Source organism: Alexandromys fortis, unplaced genomic scaffold (assembly GCF_014885135.2).
Source record: "Alexandromys fortis isolate MF-2015 unplaced genomic scaffold, M_Fortis_MF-2015_v1.1 scaffold_11, whole genome shotgun sequence".
Lineage (NCBI taxonomy): Eukaryota > Metazoa > Chordata > Mammalia > Rodentia > Cricetidae > Alexandromys > Alexandromys fortis.
The window spans coordinates 15378856-15401061 of record NW_026067912.1 but is presented as its reverse complement, the minus strand read 5'-3'; positions in this window follow the sequence as shown (position 1 = coordinate 15401061).

Here is a 22206-nt window from a genome sequence, read left to right as displayed (position 1 = left end):
TCATCATGGCCAGGAGCATGCTGGTGGCAGCATGAGGTTGCTGGTCACATTGTACCCATGTTGAGGAAGCAGAGAGATATATTAATGTTAGCGCTCAGCTAGCTTTCTCGTTTTTATTCAGTCCAAGACCTCGGACCATGGAGTAATGCTAACAATGAACATAACTGAGTGGTTCTTCTCACTCCGATTAACCCAACCTAGACAACTGCTTATAGACATGACTAGAGGTCTCTTAGGTAAGTCTAAGTCCTATTACGATGACAAGTAGTATTAGCTGCATGTTTTGCTTGCTTAGTTAGGGTGATAACTAAGAGACAACCATAGAACCTGTACCAAGCTTCATTAGTCTTCTCTAGCAATGAATGTTAACAATGGAGAACTCCTTTGTACTGGAAAGCTTCTTTTTCTTCCAGGAAATCTTAAACCTATTTTTCTTTTTTACTGGTAAGCTGTTACTTCTCAGTCTACTTTTTCTTACCCACTAAAAGCTACATTTTCCCCCATTTTCTGCCATTGTCTGTTCTGTTTTGTCCTTTCTGACTTTAAATGCTACCGTGATGCTTCAATATGGTAAGTTCTATCTCTGTTCCTGAAATCCAGGCACTGTATCCAACAAGCCGCTAAAAACCTTCACCAGAATACCTAAAAGCACCCCAAACCAACACATCCAAGCTGAATTCCTCCTCTCCTTCTGGAAACAATCACCTCCTTTACCGGAAGAAGGACACTGAGGTGGTGGGGAGGAGTGGGAGGACGAGAGTTTCATCATCGCTAGCTCACGGGTTAGTTCTTTCTTTCTCCAAGCCTCAAGCCCATCGTTCACTTTTCTCTTTCTCTCACACTTTGTTTCTGAGTTTCTATAAATCTTACATCCTTTGCTTCAGAGAATTTTCAGTACTGACCACAGGGGCAGTTTCTGCCACCACTTTCCCATTCTAAACTGCCTCATGGGCCTTCTCTCTAATACGAATTCTAGTCCCACATTCTCAACCAGAATGGGGCCATTATAACACACAGACAAACTTCTTAGTAAGTGAATTAAAGTCTTCCTTTCAAAAGAAAAGACAAACCTTCATCTAATTTTATCTTGCTCCCAATTAACAGCTTGATCTCATTTCTTTATTCTTCCCCATTTTCACATTTTCAGCCTAACTTGCCTTTCTTCACTTGTACTCTTCCTCAAGGTCTCTGTTCTCATTTAGTCTAGACTACCTCTCCACAGAGTCTATATGGCAACATCTCAGCTAACTCATCAAAATGACGAATCCCCTCCTCCACATTTCCCTTCTTCTTAGGTTGTTAATTTATATTACATCATCTTCTTATATTGTTATATTATTCTCTTGAACCCTTTGACATCTAAAGTCTTATATGGTAGAGTTATCCTAAAATGAAAGACTCATTAAGAAAAGCATTTTTGATTCTCTTATTCACAACTGTTCTCTAAATGCCAGTTTCGTCTTAGTGCCTAGTATGTTATGTGGCTCATAGAATGAACTCAAAAATTTGGATATTGGAAAGAAGATAAATGAATTAAGGAATAAAATTAGAAAAGACCCACAATTCCATGCTGAATTACAGGGTCAGTATGCTTATATTTGCTTCTGTAATCAAGAATTAAGCTAAGAAGGACAATGCTTAATTATAAATATGTTTTTCAAAGTTGACATTACCAGTCAGAAAACTCAGTTCTCATGTTCTTTACTCTAGCTCCACCATGTCCTACACAGGTAAGAATCATCACTGGCTCAAGGCAACCAACACTTCACCTTATGACACTACAGAAAAGAACAGAGTTGAAAGGTGATCATGACTTCCGCTTCTCTGCCTGCCCAGGAGATAATGTTAAACTTTAACTGTTATCCAACAGAATATGTTATTCCATTTTGCTTCCATTTAATACTTATCCACATAGAAGCCATCATCTAAGTAAAGGTTGGATGCATATATATCAGAAGTCTTGGGAATGAGCAAGAAAATAATAGATGACAAAATTAGTAAAAGAAAAAAGGGGGTGTAAGAGGAAGGGAGCACTTCATTGTGAACTGCTTGGATATTTGTGAATAATACTCCATTCCTTAGTGACGAAAGGACTAAACTTGAAATTTTTAAAATATCTAGCAGTTTGTGCTAAAATAATGATGGACAAAATTGATTCTTGATGATAAAGTGTTTTTCCCCCAACTAAATTACTAATAGCAAGAAACATAGGTAGGGTGTGGTGAACCACCCCTTTAATCTCAGCTCTCAGGTGGCAGAGGCAGGAGGAATCTCTGAGATTGAGACCAACTTGGTCTACAGAGGGAGTTCCAGGACAGCCAGGGATACACAAAGAAACCCTGTCTTGAAAAAGAAGGAGGAGCAGCAGCAACAACAACAACAGCAGTAACCTGTAGACTTTAATCTCACCAACCTGCCTGAGATGTGCATTGAGATTCAGATATTGCGTGGTGACTGTAACAGTGACTGAGACAGGCACATCTGAGAAGATTTGAGTGAGATCGAGCCTATGATGTAAGTAAAATGGCTGATATCAATGTGCTAATTTCTAGGTGACTTGTTGTGAAGGAAATCTAACTGAGACAACTGTTCTCTAACCACCATTTGTGATGAGACTATTGACATGCAAGTCCAAAGATTGGGGGTGGTAGGGGAGCAAATGCTAGTAAAATGACCAATATTTGGATCCATTGAAGGGATTAGAGAAAGGAGACCACAGATAAAAGGAAAAGGCACAAATTAATCAAGAAATTGATTTGAAACAGAAAGAAAATAGGACGAACAAATGAAATAAAATTACCTAAAACTCTGAGTTTTACTGCATTTGGAGCTGATGTGAAAAAATATCAGAAACAATGTACTACCTTCAGGAAAGAGGTTGAATTAACTCATAGTTTTAGAAGTCCAAGAGTTTGTATTCAGTTCACTATGGTGAACACTCTACGATTATAGGGTCATATAGCAACAATGCATGTACACACAGACAGACAGACAGACAGACAGACACACACACACACACACACACACAAGTGCAAGAGAGAAAGGAAGCAATGGACCATGGAGGGTTCAAGCTCTTTTTATAGTAGTCTCTCAAACAAAAAGCAAGCCTACTTCTATTGATCCCTTCTAAGGATAATTCCTCCTAACATAAATAAGCATCATTGCAAAAGCCCTGTGGTCTTATAACACTGTCACAGTAAGAACCAAGACTTACCATGAATATTGGTAGAAATAAACTATATTCAAAACACAGAAGTCTCTGACTGTGGAATAATGCTCTTGTACACTGTAAAGATTTGTTACTCATACTGGTTTAATAAAATGCTGATTGGCTAGTAGTCAGACTGGAAATATAGGCAGGGCAACCAGACTAGGAGAATTCTGGAAAGAGGAAAGGCAGAGCTGCAGTCACCAGCCAGACACAGAGCAAGCAAGATGAGAATGCTTTGTTGAGATACAAAACTTGGCTAAACGTAGATAAGAATTATAGATTAATTTAGGTTGCAAGAGCTTGTTAATAATAAGCCTGAGCAATAGGGAAACAGTTTATAATTAATATAAGCCTCTGTGTATTTATTTGGGAGTGAACAGTTGCAGGACCAGACACTACAGAAGCTTCTGTCTATAACTGGTTAGCAATTCATTCAGTGTCTAGTTTAAATTCCCCACACTGAACAGTTAAAGAAGAAAAGAATTAGATGTGTGCAGTAAATATCGTAAAAGCTGCCAGTTTTAGGATAGGGGTTAGAAGTAGGGCTTTCCTCTGTAGGCCTTCTCATCAGAATGGCTGTGAGGTTTTAGCTAGGAATCCATTTATTTTACATCCTCCTTATTAGAAATACATAGCTGAGATTGTGTCTTAACTAAGGTTTCTTACACCAATGAAACACTGATATGTTTCAACCAAATAAGAAGATTGAAATCTAGCAAAAATTACAGGGATGTTTTCTGTATGCCGAGGACAAGGTCTAGAACAAAGGTAGCAAAGATTGTAAGGTTTTGTACAAAAAGGCCAGGTGGAGAAAACTCTTGTCACTTCATTGGACACAATGAAGGGCACAGATTGGACAAAGCAATTGTCTGCACATGGAATTATCAGGTGAGCACTCAGTTGCTTGCCCTGAGACCAAAGGTGTAGCTGTAAAACTCTTCCTCCCCTGTCTTTTCTTCCTTTCTTTTTCCTTCCAAGACAGGATTTCTCTGTTTAGCCTTAGCTGCTCTGGAACTTAATCTGTTGACTAGGTTGTCCTTGAACTCACAGAGATCATCCTGCCTCTACCTCCCTAATCCTGGAATTAAAAGTGTAAGGCACTACAACTTCTCCACCCTGTTTCAACTGTCAGATTACTTTACAGAGTGTTCTACTTTTCCCTGACCTCTCCTTTAGGAATCTCTGCTTCCAGAGACCAAAAATCCCAATTAAAAATTCTGAACGAAAACAAGAGGGAAGATAAAACAATGAGGCAAGGACAGAATGACATCTTAGAAGACTGGCAAGAGAGAGGCTGTGGAGGTGGCTCAGTGTGTAAAGTGCTTGTTGCATAACCGTGAGGCTTGAGTTTGGATCCCCAGCATCCAAAATAAGCTGAGGAGCTCATGTTTAAACCCAGGGCGGGGGGGGTGGGGGGGGGTGGAGACAGGCTGATGCCAGGGACTCGCTGGCCAGCCAGTCCTGTAAAAACAGTGAGCTCCAGGTTCAGTGAAGAGACACTGGCTCAAAATATAAGATAGGAAAGTGATTCAGGAAGATATCCAACATTAACCTCTGGTCACCTGAATCAGAGAGCACATCTCACACATACACGTATGTCCTACAAGGGAGGGGGAGGAGGAAGGGAAGAATAGGAGGAGGAGAGAAAATGAGTGTTCTGTCTTGTTTCTAGAGAAAGACACAGCCACATCTGCAAGGGAAAGGAAAGTAAGTCAACTATAAAGCTGCAGACTCCTATAAAGTAGGAGAGAAAGATCAGAAAATTTACAGTAGATGAAGGCAGGGGATATGAGAGAGAACTGAGATACTCAACTCATTTGGGGAATATTATACTAATTGATAAGACATGAATAAATGACGAATTTTGGTGGTTTTTTTATCACACTTTTATTGGTGTTGTCTCATTGGAAGGAATCAAAGGGCTGAGTATGTAACTCAGTGGTGAAACTTAGTGTGTATAGAGTTCCAGCAGCAATTCCTCGTACATCAAAAAAAAAAAAGAAAAGAAAAGAAAAAAATGATAGTAGCAATAAAACTGAAAAGTGAAGACTGAAGCTAATCACGCAGACTTTCTGTGATTTTTAAATGGTTTCATAATCTCTCTTTCAATATATCCATTTGTTTTATGGACCAGGCTTTAAACATTTTGTCTTTTCTGATAACCTAAAGTGAGGCAGAAGTTTCCTCTCTTTATTTTCACTTCCCTCCCTCTCTCCTCCTTTCCTGCAGTTCAATGTGAAGTACTTTATTTAAACAAAACCCAAGCCAAGTTCTGCTGTCAGAGATGTCCATGCCAAGTCCTACCCAGGACACTCAGGCTCAGTTCCAAGGGCTCCGATGCTGATGTCCGTGGCAGTTGTGCGTAAGAAAGGGAGGGTGGGAGCTGCCCCCGAGACTGCCTGTACCAGTAACTGATGGCCAGCGTCTGGCCCGCGTTCAGGACATCCACTTTTAGCAGAGTCATTTGTTGATAATGTCCTTTGCCATCTTGACTGCTAGCATTAAGACAACTCAAGTAAAGGACAATTATATAAATCATAAGGCCAAATACAAATGTGAAACAAAGCATAAATAAACATAGCTGTTCAGACGACAAACATTCGCAGTCTATGTCACAGGACACTTGAAAGTCTAGCCAGTAAGACATGAACATGAGCGTGGGTTACGATAAGGATGTTTAAAGAAAATAGAAAGAGGTTGGGAAGAGATGGCTCAGCTGTTGAGAGTGTGAGGTGCTCTTGCAAAGGTACTGAGTTTGGTTGTCAGAACCCCATGTCAAGCAGTTCACAACAGGTTAAAACTTCAGATCAAGAGGAATCTGATGCTTCTGGCCTCTGAGAGCATCCATACTTTTGTGTACATACTCATACATACATGCACACATATACACACAATTAACAAATAAATATTTTTATTGAAAATTTCCACCTCCTCCCTTCCCTCCCCTCCTCCCTCCCCTCCCTCTCCAGTCCATAAATATTTAAAAAAAATAAAACATTCCACATATGTATATAAGAAATGTTGCCATTTTCACCTCCGTTTCTCTTCTCTCATTTTGGTCCTGCTTCTACTGATACCAATCTTTCCAACAAGGTCTTTCCTGCTTCCATGTCTTACTCATGTATGTCACACTACGATTTCTCAGCATCTTATCTGAGCTTGGGTTGGGTGCCATTTACTGGAGTAAAGACAGCTTAGCCATAACTACCCCACTGAAGAAAATGCCGAGTACATTTAGCAGCCAATAGTCCCTCAGAGAAAGAAAAGGCCTCATGGCCCTCCCTCATCTTTGATGAAATGTGCAGATAATCATATTTGCTTTGAGTTGTGTGGACAATGGCGGCCATTTCCCAATGACACCATTTTTGCTACACATTTTCCCATGTTCTTGGTCTAGCATTCTTTCCACATACCTTCTTCTGAGATGTTCCCTGAGCATCGAAGGTATGATACAGATGTTCCTTTTAGGCCCAAGCATTCCACCATCACTTATTTCCATCATTTGGGTCAGGTGTGTGATTGCATTAGCCATTGCCCACTGCAGCAACAAACTCCCCTGGTGAATTCTAGTAACAACACAAACCTGTTAGTATATTCATGGATACTTAGTAAGTAGTTTGACAGTATGGCCATTTAGAAAAAGTGTAGAAGTCTTCTGAGTATGGGTTTGAAGCTATAGAGAAATCCCAATAGGCTGTATATGATTAAAGTTTATAACAATGTGAATAATACATTAATCACACATTAATTTAAATAGAAAGATTAATAACTCTGAGGACCAGAGAAAAGCATTGCTTTGTTATTTCATCTATGGAAATCACCTAAAGAAGTTTATCAATGTAAAATAAAAGATACAAAAACCTAAATTTTGGGGGCATGGACAGTATCTTGATAGCTAAGAGTGCTTTCTGTGCAAGTTCAAGTCCCAGACCAGTGGAAATAGTCAGGCATGGTCATGTGAGTCTGTAACCCCAGCACTGCGTGTTGGATTGGAGTCAGGAGGATTGCTGGTGCTTGATGGCTAACAGCCTCAACCCAGATTTTGTGAAAGACTTTGTATCAAGGGACTAAGGCACAAAGCAAGAATGCCTGATAATCTCCTCAGGCTCCTGGGTGTTCACAGGCACACTCATACCCCAACTCACACGTGTATACATACCATACACGTATACTACACATGTATAACACACACACATTTCTGGAATATTGCTTGTCAAAAATACCTCTGTGCAAAATCAAGTACAATAGTCCATAAAGTAGCTACAAAAACCAAACAAAGTAAGCTATGAGAGCCTATCAAGAAGAGAGACTGAAGGCTAAATCTGTAACCATAAGAATCTTATCTCCTCAGGACAGAATCCCATTGCTTCTACATTTGTCCTGTGATAACAGGCACATCCCAGTGTATACTGTTCCACTTGTTGCAGCAAAGTCAATAGAATAGTCTATTATCGTCCTTAAGATTAGCCTCAGTATTTTTAGACTAAACTAAACAAGGACTCTAATTGTGGAGGAATTGTTTCTGTGAAACAATAGATCAGCTGTCTGTGTCTTGTATTACATCAATAAAGATAACCAGCAATTTGGCTGATATTTTATACTAACAAAGACTATTGCTGGATGTTTTTAAAATAGAAAATGTTTAAAAATACTTAGACTATGTTAGTATTACATTTCAGACTACAAAACATAAAATATTTTTTAATTTATTTATTTATTAAAGATTTCTGTCTCTTCCCCACCGCCGCCTCCCCTTTCCCTCCCCCTCCCCCAATCAAGTCCCCCTCCCTCGTCAGCCCAAAGAACAATCAGGGTTCCCTGCCCTGTGGGAAGTCCAAGGACCACCCACCTCCATCCAGGTCTAGTAAGGTGAGCATCCACGAAACTGCCTAGGCTCCCACGAAACCAATAGGTACAGTAGGATCAAAAACCCATTGCCATTGTTCTTGAGGTCTCAGTAGTCCTCATTGTCCACTACAAAACATAAAATATTGGGCAGATGTGTGATATAGTCTAGATATTTTGTTTCCTCTCATACTTTCTTATTACTATTCATTACCTCCACTCTCAGTGTATACTCAGTCCATGAATATAACACATTCATCTAAATATGGCTTTTGTCTTTCTTTTTATTTATAGGAACTATAAATACTCAATGAAAGACAATTTCATGGAGACTGTAATAGCTGCCATTATTTGTTGATATTTCTCGTATAGAAATCTCTAGGCTCATGTGGGTTGGCCCAAATGGCAAAATTCAAAGCAGAAAAACTTTAAGTCTAAGAAAAAGCCTTATCATGTGAGACTGTTGGGAGTAGTGAGGTTGCAGAAATAGTCTGGAAGGATTGTGTCTGTCAATCCTTGGACAAATGCTAAAACCTAAGACATTATGCTTAACTGGATTAGGATTTCATCACTTATGAAATGTTTTCCATTCCTCTTTATGTTCTGGTAGCACTTGTTGCTCAAATCCACTTCCAGATGTATTTCTGTTCTGATTAGTAATCAGCTGAAAATTTTGTAGAATTATGGTTTTACACTCTCTGAGAACTTATTCACATCACCAAGTTTCTTTCATATTTATGCAATTCTTCTCATTATCTCTCATTATGTAAACTTATATCTTCTAATAAAAATAAAACTATACATATAAGAAACAGAACATTGATCTAGTTATGAAAATAAAAGTCTCCCAGCAAGCTAAGGCACTAACATTTGTGTTATGTATGTTTTACCAGTTAAAGAAAAGAAATATTAATTAGGAAATGCCAACAATAATTTTACTTTAAAACAATCTTAATGACACCAGTGTTCTTGACTTTATAACCATTGGTTATGGTAAATACTTCTTTACTTATTAAATATTGTGCATTTTAATGATTGAAAGAGCAACATCCTCAAAAGCCAAATCACTGATCTATCTAGAATCTGCATCTAATATTTGTTATATGGTCATGAGACAAATTATAAACACAAGAGAAATTATGTGAAATTATAGTTAGAAATAAACAAAATCCTGCAGCAACTTTAGACAAAAACTAATGATGAGAATGTTTTTAGATTTTTAAAAATTTTTATACTATATACTTTGGTCATATTTTTCCCCTCTTTCAATTTGTCCCAGATGCCATTCTCTACTCCATAACACAACTTTGTATTCATTCTCCCTCTTAAAAATATAACTATATGGAGAGGGAAGGGGAGAGGAGTGGGGGGGAGGGGGAGAGGAGAGGGAGGAGGGGGGAAAAGGGAGACGGGGAGGGAAATGGGAGGCGGGGAGGAGGCGAAAATCTTTTTTTTTTCAATAAAAAAATTATATTTAAAAAAAAATAAAAAAAATATATAACTATACCATAAAAAGCACACACATAAACAAAATACAAAAGAGAAAAAGCCACACGGAGTCCATTTTGTGTTGTCCAGTCTTGGAGTGTGGTTGCATTACTCCACTGAAGAATACTGATTTACCCTCTCTGAGCAGGTATAAATTGAAATTAGTATCTTGGTTAGAAGGAGAGACTATGTTCACGTCCCCTTCCCCATGCTCAGATTTTGTCTAGTTTGAACCTGTATAGGTCTTGTGCATTGAGTAACAGTATCAGCCTTGCTTTGTCTGGAAAGCACTGCTTCACAAAAATCATCCAATGTTTCTACCTTCTCTCCCCTATAGATCCCCAAGCTGACTACTATACCCAGCAAAACTATCAACCACATTCAAATGAGGAAAATAATGATAAAATCAAATTTAAGGAATTTCTATATTAATCCAGCCCTACAGAAGACACTAGAAGAAAAACTTCACTCTGAAAAGAAGGTTAACTGCATCCAAGAGGATACAAGGAATAAATAAAAACAGAACAGTTAACACCAAAAGATGTGAAAGAAACCCATGACAACAAATTAGCAGGAATTAATAAACACTGCTCTTTGATAACTCTCAACATTAATAATCTTTATTTATCAATAAAAAGGCATAGACTAATAATAATTTAAATTAGAAAGCAGGATCCATCTTCACCATCAAAGACAGATATCGCCTTAGGGTAAAAGAATGGAGAAATATATCTAAGAAACTGGGCCCTAGAAGCAAGCCATTTTTAATAATGATAATATAATCTTCAAACCAAAATAAATCAAAAGAGATAGTGAAGAAACTAATATTCATTAAAGAAAAAAATCTACCAAAAGCATATTGAAATTCTAAGGATTTATACACTGAACACAGGGACACCCAAGTTCATGAAAGAAATACTGCTCTATCTTAAATATCGGCTGCCACACAAGGATAGTAGGTAATTTCAATACCCTACTTTCACCAGTTTCAGATTTTACATAAATATTATATATAATATATATTATATATATAAATTACTCTGTGCTAGTGTGTACTTACCATTCACAAATTCGGATATTATCCCAAGCGTTATGAAAGAATCAACAAATATGTAAAATAATTATTAACTTTCAAATGGTGAAAAGAAAGAAGTATAAAATACTTGTCTAACTTGTTTGAAATGAAAATAAAATTTTTATTTCATTTTCTAAAAATTTAAGTCAGAGAAATTGAGCTTCATCTACTTTCAAGCCTAATAAATAAATTCTAGGCAGTAGAGAGATGGATTGGTGGCTAAGAGCACATAATGTCTTATAGAGGACCCTAGTTTACTTGGCACTTCGGGCTGCTTGCAATAGCCTATAACTGTCTCAGTTTCTGGAGATCCAACACCTTCTGCCAGACTCTGTAGGAAACTGCACTCATGAATACATACTACTACATAGTCAAAATTTAAAATAAGGATAAATCTTTTTTCAAATTGTTTTTAAATATTTTTCATATATTAAGAGTGTTTTGATCACATTTACACTTTGTTCTTCCTCTTAACTCTCATCTCTCTACCCTCCCAGCTTTGTATCCTTTCAAAAATTACTTCATCATCTCCAATTTTGTGGTTGTAGGGCCATGCACGGGAATGTGGTTGACCTACCAGGGGTTTTACTTTGGGGGGAAAAAAACGCATAGCAAACAAACAAACAAACTTTAATCCTCTCCAAGAGTCATCAGCTCCCCCAACTCATCAGTTAGGGGTTAGAGTTGATTCCTCCCTTCCTAATCCATGCTAGAATCTTGACTGGCTTGGTCTTTTGTTGATCCAGGAAGAGGAGCTCTAGTGAGTTCACGTGCACAGTGGCCTGTCATGCCTAGAAGACAGTGTTTTATTCTGATCTTCCCTGACCTCTGGCTCTTATAGTCTCTCTATTCTCTTTCTACAATGATTCCTGAGCATTCATTGGGAAGTGATATAAATCTTTCATTTCCACTCCACTGGTTCTTATTTTCTGTACTTTGACTAGTTGTGAGGGTTTTTGTTAACTACTATCTATTGAACAAAAAAACTTCTCTGATAAAGTCCAAGAGCTAATCTTTGGGTAGAAAGCTACCAATATAGGTGACAGCTTGAAGCTATGTCAGCTTAGTAGAATAATAGTAATAGGCTGTCCCCCTAGGCCCTGCCTGTTCCCTAACCACAGGTTCTTGACACTGTACCTGGAATGTATTTCCTCTATATGGGATACAGTTGAAAAACAATTGGAAAGTGGTTGGTTACACCAATATAGCACCAGGCCACTGCTATATTCATGGGAAACACCCCAATACAACAGATAGAAAGAGATACCAATAATCAAAATTAATGAAACATACACATACAAAGAATCAATGATTGAAGAGCTGGCTTTTGAAAAGAATAACAAGATCCAAAAACCATCAGTCAAGTTAAACAAACCATAGAGAGAAATTGGAAATGAAAGGGAGAGATTACAAAAGACACCTAGGAAATCATATATCCTTTCTAGGTGGGTGAACATTTTGCCTTTTCTTAAAATTCAAGCTCATTGTTCAAATGCTAACACTCAGGAGCAGCAGCTATGAGATGGAGCTGCTACACTAGAATGACTTGAGTTGACTTGTTCATCTTTAGTTTCGAAACTGGAAACACTGAAGGCCAATAAAACTTTCCAAACAGTGCTTTAAATCACACAACCTTTAAAAATAAAAAAAAAATTGAATAGCAACTAGAGAAAAACCTTGTCTCTGTGTAGACAAGGGCAGTAGGACAGAATTGAATGGGAAAAAAAATCCAGATGGATACAGTGGACCTCAGAGCAGTTTATAAGCAAAGGACCCAAGCATATTTCTCCAAGCAGGCTTTCCTATGTCGCATGTCAGAGAATGTTCTTTGACAATGTATCTCCAAATGGCTGGCGCTAATAATAGGAACCAGGCATGTCACACACCTAAGGGGTCTGTGGTCCATGTCAGACTTTCCTAAGATAATGTTATATCTGGGGAATATACTTCATTTATAATACTTTCTATTGTTGAATTTATTGGCATTCAGTAAATGCTGGCATTCTGCCCCTACCCTACAACTTCTCCTTTTAAAGGAAAATCCCAGTTCTTAAAGTGGAAGGTAAGATTTAGACAGAAGTGAAGGACCAGTCAGTATAAAAGCAATCATAGAATGCATGAAGTTACAAGTGCAAAGGAAAATTCCAGAAAGGAAAGAGACAGAGTAAGAACTTGTCTGATTTGTATCCCTCATGGTTCCAGGGTGGAAAAGCACATTTTATAAGCTTTCTGGCAGGCGGTCCAAGGAAAGAACTTTGGAAAAAGGCTTGGCAGAACACAATCCATCCAGGGAGAGGAGGAAGAGGACTAGAGAAACTGATAAGAAACAAGGGCACTAAAAAGATGGATGTGGCGCAGACAGCCCTGACCTTGACATCTCGGGATTTTCACTGGTGAGCAGTTTAGTCAAGATGTGGAGAACATTTATAACTGCACAGAGCATATCTCAAGGAGTTACTCATTTGGTACCAATTAAGCTCCCATTGCCTGAAATACTATTACAATAACACCAAATTTGGCTGAGAGAGAAGTTTTTCCAAGTCTCCCCCTGCCCTACTGTCTTATCTGTATGATGGGCTTGGGATCAAGAACATAAGTAGTTTCAAAGCTCTTGTTTTATGTGGGAGTCGGGATATAGGCTGGGAGGAGCAGATGTGAGGAGCAATATCAGTGTGAAGTGGTCATAATGCATCAGCGATAAAGTAGACAAATCTTCGCGTCATTGCACCGTCCTGCAATGAACACAGAACCAAAATATTCCTGGAATACACCAAGTTAATACATGCAATGTGGCTAATGTAAGCTTGGGTTCTAATTTGTTTCAAATAAGCACTAATTAATAGTTTTATTAGGTCAAGTTTGAATGGTGGACTCCATCTCTTTCTATGCTGCAGTACACTCCCAGAGTCCTGAATTCTGACACTGTCTCATCCCGTGCCGCATACTCTAGAAAGTCCCTCCTTTGTAGTTCCCAAGAGTGTTAGACGCTTTGTATAGTTAGAGACTGATAATCCTCCAAGTAAAGGTGCCTTCTTGGGCTTCGTGCTTCTGAGATTTCCAGGGAACCAGACTACAAGGCAGAGTCGTCGATTAACAAGCAGATGAAACACAATTGCCACATTCCTTGTTCTGCTCTCGAAAGAGATGTTTTAACTTTCAAAATTCCTTTATAAAACCGGTGCTTGTGGGGGCTGGAGAGATGGCTCAGTGGTTAAGAGGACTGGCTGCTCTTCCAGAGGTCCTGAGTTATATTTCCAGCAACCACATGGTGGCTCACAACCATCTGTAATGAGATCTGGCACCCTCTTCCGGCGTGCAGGCATACATGGAGGCAAAATGTTATATACATGAGAAATAATAAAAAAAAAATGTTTAAAAACAAAACAAACAAACAACAAAAAAACTCGGTGTTTGTTGAGCAGAGGTTCAAACACTGGCCAGTCCGCTCACAGAAATTGCGGCTAAATAAAGATGTGTGTCCCTTTACTCAGGGTGTCCACTACCTAACTCCCAGGATAAGACACGACAGAAATAGCTACGTAAATAACAAAACAGGAGAAGAATCACAATAGCCCATCTCGGGGACGTGTTAGACACAGCTCCACTGAAAACATTTGAAAGCATTCTCCACTGAGAGTGTATGCTCCTAATATTTACGTGAACTATTTCTGAAGAAAGTTTCTATGATTCATTTTGGAATATTTTCTTAGTCATTTTTTTCCCTGACAGGGCCAACTTTCTCACAAACTGCCTTGAAAAGGGAGTTTTCTGAGTAGTGTTTTCTATAAATTCTCCTCAGCATTTTCCTACTAAGAAAATTCCCTAAGACAATGTTCCTGTGAATAAAATCACACTCTGCCTGCCAAGAATTGCCATTTTGGAAAAAAAAAAAAAAAAAACTAACATGTTGGCAACGGCCTCCTAATCTTATAATTTGAGGGAACATTCCATGGTATAATCAGTGTGACAGAGTTAAGGGCTTCTTTTCTACACGTTGCACACGCTCAACGTCTTCAATAATGTTGGTTGTGTTGTTTTACATAAGTTTTTTTTTTTATCTTTTTGAAATAATGCCCTTTAACATTTTTTCCCTGTCAAAATACAAAGCAACAAACAACTGTTGCTGATACTGATTTTCCAGCCCTAGGATGGGAAAGTTTTCTTCCCAGGAGTTATTTCTAGTAATTAAACAGAGATGTTCTTGTTCCTCTGACCTGGACGTCTTCTCCCAGCAGCCCAGCTCTGTTTTAGGGTCATGGGTCTTTGGTGTAGATGGGTCAAGGCTTGTTGGGGGAGAGATAACCCTGAGGTAATAGAAATAATGTCCAATTATTTACTTTCCTTTTCTGTATGTGATATAAAAAGGTGAACACAGCCTATTCCTTAAGATAATTATTACAGAGGCATGTATTTAAAATCTGTTCTGATAAACTGTGGAAAATTAAATGTTTGCCAGATATTTCATGTTTCTTTCAATTTCCCTATTTATTAGTAACTTTCAGTGGCGAGTCACCCTGCTGGGGCCTTATAGAAATAACATTCAAAGTTGACATTTTAGGCTGTTTATAAAGAAAATTAAGGGGGTCGTTTTCTAGATTCTCAAATAATGTTTTGACAATCACTTTAAGAGCAACCTTTTCATCTGTCCAAATACTATTTATTCCAAATGCAATATAAGTGCCATGCATGTGTGTGCATGCACACACATGTGGGGGGGGGTTCGTGTGTGGCTTCATGTGTGAGTGTGTGTGTGTGTACAGTTCATTCATACACAGGATAGTACTGGGGCTATAACAAAGTATAGTGACTATTTTCTTTTTATTTTATTTTTGAGACAGGATTTCTCCATAGCTTTTGGTTCCTGTCCTGGAACTAGCTCTTGTAGACCAGGCTGGTCTGGAACTCACAGAGATCCGCCTGCCTCTGCCTCCCAGTGCTGGGATTAAAGGCATGCGCCACCACCGCCCAGCTATAGTGACTATTTTCAATCACTTTTTGTCTCTTGGGTGAAACAGGACTAAATTAGAACACAGACACTACTAATTCAATTTCAGCAACAGCGGAAATTGCACAGAGAACTTTTTTTCAGTCATAGAGAAGAACAAAGTCATGCCATTTTCAAGAAAACCAATTCTGGTGCATTTTTAATTCAGCTTCTAAACTTCTACAAGGTTTTCCTGTGTGAGATTATATCCCTTGCTTGTTATATGATTGATATATAGGATTAAATACATAAAATTGTCTATGTATTTTCCCATGATATAAACTCATGTGTAAGATAGGTTTTTATTTACTTTAAAATCATTTCCTCAGAGGCTAAGGACACAGCTCAACCAGAGCATGTATGCCTAGTATGCACTAGGTTCTGTGTTTTGACCTCCAGCACTATAAAAATATAGACACACAGTTAAGCACTCTACAATCATTTGTTCAAATAATAATCAGGAAAAATATTGTCACTTGAGCAATTATAGAAGATTATTACTTAAAAAGTATTTTTTGTTCCAAATTTTTCATTCAATCTTTTGAACTCATTGAAATTCTATCCAATTCTAAAACATTTTATTGAATGAAAACGTTTTTCAGCTATGTGCCTTTATTTTGGAAATTAAATTAGGCATTTATTGTGACTACTCAGAAAGCATATCTGTCTTTCTACCAAAATCTGGCTTCAAAATTTCATATTTGAGACTACAGTAAGTGCCCCTTCACTGAAAGGAACGGTCCTCTACTCATTCATCATTATAACAGGAAAGGGGTTATTCAGTTGGCTTTAAAAGTCAGAGCAAATGAGTGGGAGAAGGTAATCAAAGAGATCTCTGTGGTCACATCGCTGCTTACACAGAGTGGGTCAGCTTGTCCCAACAAGGAATGCTGTGGAGAGGAATGATATTGTCCAGGAAAGCGTCCTAAGAGGAACGTTCCCTTTAAAGTCTGTGCTAAAATCTGCTCTTGGGGGTGTTGAGACTGTACTTAATACCCCTGAAAACGCAACTCTTATGGCTGTTCCTTGTGACCGATAAAATACACGCCTGCCCAGCAGTGACAAGGTTTGGTTTCATCACAGTTAACCTGAAAATGTCAAGAAGAATGAGTGTTAAATATCAATTATTCCTAATTTCCATATAATTAGCCTGTCTCAATTCAGAATTTAGCATCTCTATTTGAGTATCCTGGAATTTTCCCTCCAGTCTTCTCCATCAGCTGCCCAAGAAAGTCTGGATGAGCTCTTGGAAAGTTATGGGCTTGGACTGCAGGCGGTAGTATTGGTTCTATATTTGGCTCCTGGTTAGAGACCTAAGTGCAGTTGGGTTTCCTCTTGAGTGTGACAGTGAGTACATTTCATCCGTGTGATGTAGACGATGTGAGTCTCTGGAGCTGAAGTTGATGGACGTCCAGTCTGGATTTTCTAAATATCAGTTCTCCAGATCCCGTGAAAGAGAGAGGCCTACTTTCCACAAATTCACACTTAGGAATGAATGCAGAGATTATGGATATTACAGCAACAAAAACTGTTGGCTCCATCCATTTAGCTTGAACCCTAGCCATCTTCGGGTGAACAGATGACACTCTTATCCGGAAGGGTTTAAAATGCAATTGTGTTAATCATCATTATAAAATAAGAACAAAACAATGCATAAGCCTCTTCTAAATTTTTAAGACAAAGGATAGATGTTCTGGAAGTACAGTAGAGTAATTATATCCTTGATACCAACTGCTAGCTATGACATTTACTCTAAATGAGGTGGGAAGAGTATCAAACATCATATGACAAAGGTCACAGGGAAGGATAGGTATAGAATTTAATTGGTACAGTACTTGCCTAGTGTATATGAAGTCCCGGGTTTAATATCTTGCACCACAATGAATTACATATAATAATATATGCCTGACAACTAAACACTTGAGAGGTAAGCAGGAAGAACAGAAGTTCAAGGTCATTCCTTTCTACAGAGTGAGTTTGATGCCTGTCTGGACTACATGAGACCCTGTAAGAAAGAAAGAAAGACATAAAGAAAGACAGAAAGAAAGACAGAAAGAAAGAAAGAAAGAAAGAAAGAAAGAAAGAAAGAAAGAAAGAAAGAAAGACAGACAGACAGACAGACAGACAGAAAGAAAGAAAGAAAGAAAGAAAGACAAATGGGAGGAAGGATAGGAGAAAGGATGGGATAAAGAAGAAAGGGAGAGGGAGGAAGGGAGGAAGAGGGAGGGAGGGAAGGAAAGAAGGAAGGAAGGGAAAAGAAGACAAGAAAAAAGAGGGAGGGAGGAACAGATGGATGGATGGAAAGAGTGATTCTATTCACTTCTTGAATCTATGACTCTCTTTGTCCAGTGAACCACGTCAGCAGCAATGTATGTCAATTCTTAAACTAGGCTTCAAGAGGATGTTACAGCTTCCATTTTCGTTACTGGAACTTTGTCCTTGCTAAATAAAGAATAAGCCTGGAATAATACTGAGAGAAGAGTGAGCAACATCAGGCTTGATAAAAACCATCCTTGGCAAAACTTAATTCCATGACGGGTTTTGGACAGTATCTTTACATAACTTAGTTGCACAAAGTTTGGTTTATTCCCCCTGTACTCCCCTCTAAAAAAACTGCTTTCCTTCTGAGATTCTAAACATTTTGGAGAAGCCAGGGAGGTAGTGTTTGTGGCCTTCCTTTTGTGAGTCCTCAATGAGTCTCCATTGAACTTCCTTGGTAGATAAGACTACAGACATGTTGTAATACGGTGCTGGAGGGGTTGAATGAATCCTATGTACCTCCACTGAAAGAGGATTCCAGAGCACTGTGTCTGGCTTCCTCAGGACTTTTTCCCCATGGGCTTTTTGCTTTGTTTCCTCTTCCTGCAATGAGCCACACTACGTGCAAAGTTCTATGACTCATCCTGGTATCGCTAAAACTAGGGAGGTGTCAGGTAGATTTCGAAACATACATCACCTATTGGCGAAAGAGATGACAGGAAACACCCAGTGTCATCCTGGTTTAGCTAACACTCAGCTCGCTGAAGATCCTTGCATGAATGTGTTCCCACGAACTCCCACAGATAGTCAGTTCTGGGTTTCTTTGTTATTTAGCAGTAAGGAGTATCATGTAGGGCAGCCAAACACAGTCAAGGTCAATTTGTTCAATAAACTTACAGAAATCAACAGTGATGATTTAGCAATGTCTAATGGTTACTATTGTTATAATAGTTTAGCACAAGAAACCTGTGAATTATGTTAGAATAACTCAACGCCTTAAGAAGAGAAATTAAAATTCAATTGGCAAGGAAAACATTTGGGGACTTAGTTTGACAGCATGCGACATCAGTAAATTAAATGAATCACAAGGATAGACCCAAAGAATTCTGCTCAATGTTACTAAAACATGTCTCATAGCCTAACATTTTATATATCAATTCACTTTAGTCAGGGTACAGACACGAATACTAACTTCTTTTAGCTTTTTGCGTATGAGTGTATGCAGGTATACACATGAGGGTCAGAGAAGGACTTCAAGTGTCCTGCATTTTCGCTCTTTGCCTTATTTCCTCAAGCCAGGGTCTCTTATTGACCCTGGACTTCATTTTCTGGCTAGATTCATGACCAATGAGTCTCATCAAATCTCCCTTCCTTTATGCCTCAAAGCTCTAGTGTTTCAGGTGTATGAGTAATACCTGGAGTTTTTACATAGTTAGTAGGGACCTGAACTCAAGTCTTTGTGCTTGCCTAGCAAGCTCTATTGGGCCATCTTACATTCCAAAACATATTTAATTTTTAATATTTTCTGTTTTGATGGTGAAACTTGCACTTAAAAGCAGTTGCCCCTCAAGTCTAGACAGTGTTCCTTGGATGCCTTTTATAGGTAATAATAATTAAAACTTACTTTTAATTCTGCTTTACTGAGGTATTATAGGATTAAAAGAAACAAAAAATATGATTCATTCATCAGGAACACTAAGCATCAACTGATTAGCTTTCTGTAACTCAAACGTCACATTGAAGATGGAATGTTGGGTCCTTATGGAATTATCTTGTGCGGTACTTTGCATGAGAATGTTTCTCTATAGCCTCAGCTATTTGATCACTTGGTCTTTAGTTAGTACAGCTGTCTGGGAAGGTTGTTCCTCATTGCTGGAGTAAGTCTATCACTGGGGCAGGTTTTGAGTTCAGAGCCTTGCGGAGCATCAGTTTCCTCTCTGTTTTCTGTTTATGATTTAAAAATATAATCCTAGCACTATCAACATCAGAGAAGCTTCATCCAATAGCTGATGGGGGAGCGGATGCAGAGATCCACACCCAAACATTAGATGCAGCTCATGTAACCCTGTGGAAGAATGAGAGGAAGGATTATAGGAGCCAGAGCGGTCAAGGGCACCACAAGAAAGTCTACAGAATCAACTAACCAGGGCTCATAGAGGCTCACAAAGACTAAACTGACAATCAGGGAGCCTGTATGAGTCTTGTCTAGGTTCTCTGCATATATGTTATATATGCAGTGGGGTTCTTTAGGAGTGGGGTTCTGGGAGGAGAGAAGAGAAGGAAAACTGAGGGTAATATATGAGAGAGGAATTAAAAAAATATGTAATCTTTAGCTTTTCAGCTCTTACAGCATGCCTGCCAATGGCTGTCATGCCTCCCACAATGGTGGACTCCTATGCCTCTAAACCCATAAGACTTTTAAAAGCAAGCTCCTCCATAAGCTACGCTCGGTCTGGGGCTTTATCACAGGAACAGAAAAGCAACTAATGAATTTTCTTATTTATTAGTATGAGGTGAAACAATAATGTATATTATACAAACAAACTAATAATTATGTTGAACATACAAGTGACCAATACTTACCAAAGAGAGCCCTCATGAAGGATACTGCAGAACTTTCAAACATATCTTGATAACTGCTGCTTTTGCAAATCAAAATCAGAAAAACAATGCTCATTTTCATGGAAAACACATTTGCTTAAATTTGAGAAACCTGGAAAAAAAATCTCTGTTAGTTCACACAGAATGTAATAACTTTTGCAAGAAGCGCTTGACATTAAATTAAGGAAAATTAATAGTAAACTTCCTGAATTTACTCAGATATGCTTTTTCATAATTGAATTATCTCATGGGAACTCATTACCTTTAAGTTATTAATTTAAGTAATTGCTTTTGATCCATCATATTAAATATACATATTTTTCTCCAACAGAAATATAAGAGAATAATTGGCAAGCATCTAAGAACACATTGGGTAGGTCGTTGGGAAGCCCATTCAAAATTACTGGAACAGAAATTTCAAATTATGTTGGTTTCAAATATTAACTATTTTCTCTTTTTAGTTGATTAGTGAATGAAACTTTTTATTCTGGATATATATCTCCTAAACTGTGTTTTTGGAATCTTTGTTTATTTTGATTTTATCTTTACTGGTTATCAATTACTTTTTATTTATGAAACAGGATCTTGCATTAATGTATACACACACAGAGTGATGAATTTAGATACTGGTTTTGCATTAAATATGTGATTGCCTAACACAGCTAGTTAGTAACGAGTGCCAGTGTTAGTGCCAATGAAGAGAGTCTTCATTCATAGTTCATAAGAATCTCTTCACAGAGACAACATAAGGACTATCACAGAAAGACCCATTAGGGTGTGGCAAGTCCTCTGTCCTCTTTATGGCAGTGCTAAGCAACCAGGACCCCTCAAACAGGTGAACAAAGTTGTGTTAACTTTTTTTTACTTAATTTATGTGCACTCATGTGTACCCACATGTTTGTATGCATACCACACATGTGCAGTCCTTTAAGACACAAAGGAGGCATTGGATCCCAGGAACTGGTGTTTTGAGCAGCTGTAAGCTGCCAGGTGTGGGTGCTGGAAAATGCACCTGGATCCTCTTCAAAAACAGGATGCTGGTGGTGATAGCTGTAGGTGCTTTTAACTCTACCATCTCTCCAGTCCAGAGTGGTTTTAAATAGACAGATAGAATTTGCTTTAGAAAGGCTTCAAACAAAATCTCAAGCTGCTCTTACCAAGAGTCTTCTCTGCATTCACTCACCACATAGCAATAAGTTCATGAAAACTATGAAGTTGAAGATGGTTAGAAATATATGTATTCGAATTATGTAATGCAGTTTACTGTTATTGAGTCAGTCTTTCTGTCTGGAAGTCACAGTGTTACTTCCATTATAGAGCAATAATGCAAGAAGTATAGGATTGCCTTCCAAATGCAGAAGATGTATAATGAGTCCACTTTATGTTGCCGAGAACGTTTACCGGATTACATAGAAAGCATCCATACAAACAATTCAGCTGGCCTTGCTCTGTGTGACAGAAATGCATATGGAAGAGAGGGACAGCTGAGCCCATTGGCATCAGTCCTTGATCACCTGGTCCTCTCCTGGCCCCCAAGGAAGCACGCATGCACAGCCACACCTGCTGCTCTTTGTGTCATTCTGAAGTTAATAGAACGAGAAGACATCACACAGGGCAGACAAGTGGTTGTTTCCAGAAGCTTCTGAAAAGTGTTTTGAAATCAGTCCCTCTGATGTGACCCTTATTTTATAATATCTCCACTTGTCTAAGCCTTCTATTGATTCTTGCTGACCAAGAACAGAT